The 6,000-nt window shown below is 34.8% G+C and overlaps 1 protein-coding gene across 1 annotated transcript in view; it reads left to right on the top strand.

Annotated features, from left to right (window-relative positions):
- The first annotated feature begins 1,248 nt into the window (after positions 1–1,248).
- Positions 1,249–6,000, top strand: part of LOC133519893 (bifunctional heparan sulfate N-deacetylase/N-sulfotransferase) — a 176,807-nt gene continuing 172,055 nt past the window's right edge. Inside the window, exon 1 of the mRNA XM_061854081.1 lies at positions 1,249–1,492. The gene's annotated coding sequence lies outside the window, so the exon portion shown is untranslated. The remainder of the gene's footprint in view (positions 1,493–6,000) is intronic.

Below are 6,000 nucleotides of genomic sequence, written 5' to 3'. Positions count from 1 at the left end.
AGAGAGAGAACTCTATGGTCACCTAGGTTTTTATAGGAAGGGAGCATATAGACAACCATGAAAAGTGTATTTTTCTAACAGATACCAAAAACGTTACTGGAAATTTACTAGCTTTGGAACATTTACTGGGAACGGCACATCACTAGTTCCTTTACATTCTCTTTCCGCACAGCTGGCTTATCGTGAACACCGAATTTCGCAAATTGCGGGCATCTTTCTCTTCTACTCGTAGTTAATGTTAAGAGTTAACAGAGAAAGATTCTCGCAATTTGCGAACTTCGGCGTTCACGGTAGGCTTGACTCTTAACAAACTCCATAATACTATCGTAAGAAAAAGATAATAATTAAAAGAAATTCAAAGTCCATGCTCCAGTAACAAGCGCCCTAGTTAAAAACTATAATAAACGGGCGTAGCGAACCGCGACCTGTCCAGGAGGACAATAAGAACTTCCGCAATACTTTTGACTAATTTATTACTAAGTGCATAATTTGAAAATTAAATACGAAATTATAAGAAATTGACTCTTGAGTGGCAAGCGCGCTTCAGAGGTGACTCGCTGACTTGTTCGACGATCGGCTGCGCTCTTCTAGCTGTGTCCCGCACTCCACTTCCCCCTGCGGCCCTCAGTCACACATACAAGAATATCTGTCTCCCTCTCTCTCTCTCTCATACCTGTGTTTTTGACAAACGTTACGGCGAACCACCTTCACGTACGCCTATCAGTAACAGCGTTTAGAACGACTAAATTAATTAAAGTTTCGTGAAGCTTTTTACAGAAGAGAAAAAAATTATATCCATCCCTTTTCAGGGACCATAATAGTAGCACAGCGAAAAGACAGCATGATTCTCTCTGACTATGCACGAATAAGAAAAGATCCTGGCCAAACTATATAATCCATGTTATCCTAATGTCCCACATCGGATGATTATGGTCACCCTAATTAGAAAGAGATGCAACGGCCCACTTTGACTTTTCATGAGGACAATTTTTGGCCAATGTACACTGTCCGGTTTATTTTCTAGGTCCATAATTTTCCTTAAAAGCCTCGAATCCAGGCCACAATTGCTTAAGAAAAACTTAAGTTTTTCTGTTCCATATATATTAAGGAATGCAAAATATATTATATAACAAAACATATTGTTTTTTAAAAGAAATTATTATAAAAGGATTGGATAAAATATTTTGAAACTGTAGATTTTTTAAATTTGTTACTCTTGAATCAGAGTTTTTAACCCAAGCTTAGACAATTTACAGTAAAAGAAAGCTTTCTGAACGTCACGTCATGTCATGATTATTTATGGTTAGTTTTTTTGTTAGGAATGTTGGGAAGAAGACGCAAAGCAGGAAGAGATTTTTTGTGATATTGTAGAAAAGCCGTGCCTGTGGACTTTAAATTAAAGTTATTAACGACTTATCAAGAACCGAATGAAAGTGTTAGTGCTGTGCTGTTGTTAAAGAATTCATATTACGGAGAGGTGAACCATTCCAAGGTACGATAGTGAAATATAATTGTTATAAGTTTTAAGACCTTAACATTTCAGCTTTTTAAGCTTGGTGATCGAAATAACGTCTTGTTATGTAAGGCGTGATTATCTTTCACCAATTCAAAGATGATTCCTTGTCGAAAGATAATCTTGGTGTTTTTAAGTAAACACAGGTAACCTTTTTGTAACCACAGCATTTAAACAGGAGATTATTTAATCTACCATTACGTTAAATATTTAGAGATTCCGTTTTTAGAGAGAGTATCATATTATTTATAAGTACCTAAATAGTAACTTAAAGGTGATGATTTTATTTAATTTCTGCCTATACTATCATAACTTGTTTACTTAGGATACCTAACACAAATTCGTATCATTTCTACCATAACAATTTTGCCAATAAAGCTAAAATATTACCAATAAAGATATAAGATATTGTCAGTGTCAACAAAACTTTTAAATTACTCACTTAATTATTTAAAACTAAAATCGAAATGTATAATAATCTAAATTAAAATGGGACTATCTTTATAGAAACTAAAACCACAATATAATACAGAAGTGATAACTAATATCTATGTTGTTATATATATATATTGCTAGATTGATTATAATTATAAGCACTAATTTTTTTCAATACTATTTCAGTGGCAAACAAGCATACGCCCCATACCATTTTATGGTAAGTAGTCTGTAGCCCTCTGTAGCCTATGGACGCCTTTAAGTCTAGAGGAATTACACGTCTCCACACCACTCCATACCCTCGTTGAGCTCTGGCAGCCTTACTACCCTGCAGGAACCTGCAGGTGCAGGTCACAGATTAAAGAAAAAAATCTCAGTTACTTCAGCTAGAAGCTTGAAGCCACTCATTATTTCACCATTAAATATATTTCCATGCTTAAATAAGTATAATTTTTTGTACTTATCATTTTACTTAACTGTCAAAGGGAGTCACATGTATCTATATCACAATGCTGTAACACATACTTCATAATAATACACAGACTTCGCAATATTTCTCTGATTTACTAGAATAATATTTAGGTAAGGACAATGAGTTATCAGATTAACTAATTGAAATGCAAAAATATACATAAACAACCAATATACTAGTTAATATGTATTAAACATATACTGGTATTCGGTCCCTGCTTAAGTTTCACTCAAAAGTATCAACATTTTTGATTGACACAAAGTATTGTCTGCAAAGTAATAATTATGTTGTAAAATGTGATAAATTAAAAAACATATTTTAAAAAGTATAAACATTGAACTAGAATTGGTCAAACATGTGTGGTCACAAGAAAAAAAACAAAACATAACAATGTGTGATGGAAAAAAAATCTTTTGCGGTTCAAACCAAGCCTCACACACCCAGATTTGAAGTTTTATATTACATTTGCCATATTATTGGAGCGGCCAAGGTTCTCATAAATATCTGAACTCACCTCTATTGTCAAGGCATTAGAGTGTGTGTACAGATATTTTTGAGCACCTCGGTTGCTCCAATATATCTGACGGTGATTAGGTTACTTTGTAACTGTTAGGCTATTTGGAGTTCATGTGCACTGTAATAGATTAACGTGCACATTCTCTAATGAAAATGTTGTGTATCTTTTTTTATGTTTGAATTGCTTGTATGTGTTGTAGATTAGGAATAACAGAACAGATACACATATATATTGAAAAACTATTAAGGCTGCTAACTACAGTCTTGATCTAGCTCTCATCAAATCCATTGGGCGAATGGAACTCGGGAAGACAAAAAAGAGATGGGTTCACATCACACACACACATGGGGTCACATCATAGAAATTGCAGGAAAGAATTGGGAGAATACTGCTGAAGACAAAGAAAAATGGAAGAAGATGGAGGAGGCCCTTAAGGAAACACACATCATGGACATATAACAAAAGAAAAGTCAATTTTAAAACAGATGTGTGAGATCTAAACTTAAATAATAATAACTACAGTCTATATTCAGAGCTGCAAAAATATCACATATTTATTTAATATTGCTTGCGACAATGTCTGCATGGAATGATGATGTTTTTTTTTAGTTTGTTTGGTTTTACTTTCATTTTCCATTGGCACTACCACCTGGAGAAAGAAATTGACTACTTAGTCATAATCGGATTGTATGCTATCAATTTCTTTCTCCAGGTGGTAGTCCATTGACCACCATTTCTTTTATGTGAAGAGATAGGGTGGGTTATTCTCTCCGGTCTAGTTTCAAGACCTGCCACCTTTTGAGTCTTGTGATAATTGATGATTGTGATTGAAAAATTACCTTATGTCCTACCCTGGACCTCAAACTACCATTTGTACCAAATTTCATCTAAATCCATTCAGCAGTTTAAGCATGAAGAGGTAACAAACATAAAGAGTTATTTTTAAACTAATATTAATAAGGATTTATGCCATGCCACGAACTTACGAAATTCATCAAAAGATTAGGTTGGCAAATAGAGTTAAATCCTAAATTACATTTTTAAATTATAACTCTGTTTGATTGCAGAACTATAATGTTTTTATCTCTAAGTTCATCCATTTGGGATGTTTATTTCAATACAATATGTTAACGCCCAAATGTTTATGCTATTTATAGTACACCTCAAATGACGGTTTTTAATAATTGAGCCATTAAGGGTGTTTTAATCTTATTTAGTTATTTAATACTTATTTGTTCTTAACATTTTCAGTTCCGCCACCCCTATGACTAACTAAGGAACCCGATCTTACTCCTCCTTCCTCCCAGTAATTATCAATATTCTTTCTTAAAGGTCTAATTTTTGTTATGTTTAATTGAGCTTATTATCCTCGTAAAATACCAGTTTTACCCCTACGGGGGTAATTGGCCCCAGGTTAGCAACCGCTGACTTATTGCTATAAAAAGCTCAATGTAAAAAAACTACTAGGTGCCTGCATTTCCCGCCGAAATTAAATAAGTTATTAGAATTATTATCGCACCCAAGAATGAACTTACTAACACAGTGCGGAAATGTTAAGAACCGTGTCGTGAATTTCTGTAAGAAATACACGTGTACCGTGTACCACATGTGTATTGCGCATTTTGCAGACTCGAATACTCGATGTGGTATTTGAGAAAATCCATTGCGCCGTTCACAATCGTATGTTATACAGTCGACGTTAAACATATGGAAACATTATCTGCCGTATTACAACGCAATTGGGTGCAATAGTGTAGACATATCTTTAACGTTGGCTGAACATGTGACCTTTTGTAAAATGACAATGTGTGGTCCGTGCGGCGAGCCCGACAGCGTTGTAGTAAGTAATTTGTTGAAGCAAGTTGCTCGTTACGGACCCGCCAAACAACGTAATGTCTCAATTGCTGGCGTCTCCACCTCCTGATAACCACCCTAAATTGTTTCACTCAACAGCATTCTCCCGTTAGAGTAATTTAAGCTTTATGAATTCTTAACGCGGCTGAACTAGATTGTGATCTATGACAACACTGAACGCTGGCTTAATGTCGCGACTCGCGATACTGCGCTACAAACATTTTTTTATTGTTTTCGTTGAGCGCGAACACAATGTTAAGCCATGATAAATTAAAGTTTAAACTGACTGAGAATAACCGTTGTTTCTAATCTAACTAGTACCTGCGTCTTTGTGGGCATGGAATGACGATGATCCTATGTCCTTTCCTTTCCCGGGCCTCAAACTATCTCCATACTATATTTCATATTTCATCTAAATCGGTTCAGCGATTTAAACATAAGTATTGGCATAAAGAGGTAACAGACTGACAGAGTAGATGGACAGTTACTTTCGCATTCACGATATTAGTAGGGATGGTCATGGATGGGTACGAAACCTATTTTAGATTGTCCTTGTGGCGACCTCTTGTTCGTATTAGTCACTATAGACAAAAAAAATAGATACTCCTTATGCTCATTTGTGTGATACTAGCTTATTATACTCCATTAGAAAGGCTGGTAATTCAGTTATAAATTTAAAAATGAGAGTCATATATTTTTAAATATTTTTTTCTGAATGAACCTGGCGGGAATTCGGCGCGGCGAAGGTGCTCACGTGATTTTCGGGTTAGAATAGAAATCTTTATTGTGAAACCATGGTACAGTGGTATGTGGGCAAGGCGCACTCAGTATGAGTGTTTGACTTTAGAATGTTCAGGGCAAAAAGGAAAATAGATTGTTTTGATTTTACTTTTAATATGTGTTTTTTCCAGTTGATGATGAGTGTCAATAGTTATCCCTAATAAAGTGCATTCTGTGTCTTCATTAATTTTAGATCCTGCAACAGCCGTGTTAAGAGACCGTTATCGATTTTAGTCGCAAAAATGTCAAATTGATAGATTTAGTCGATGAAACTGTACACCTTTAGATAACTATTAGAAATAACAAGTACTGGTTTCTATTCACACGTCTTGTTATCTTTCATTTGATTTTTTTTTATCAGAGTCACTTAATTAGTATGTTATTTATATGTTTTTTTTATAAATGACGTTTAGGTAAACGCGCGTAAAG

Source organism: Cydia pomonella, chromosome 7 (genome assembly GCF_033807575.1).
Source record: "Cydia pomonella isolate Wapato2018A chromosome 7, ilCydPomo1, whole genome shotgun sequence".
NCBI classification, from domain to species: Eukaryota; Metazoa; Arthropoda; class Insecta; order Lepidoptera; family Tortricidae; genus Cydia; species Cydia pomonella.
The sequence above is the reverse complement of the archived record's forward strand: the minus strand, read 5'-3'. Positions and strand labels throughout refer to the sequence as shown.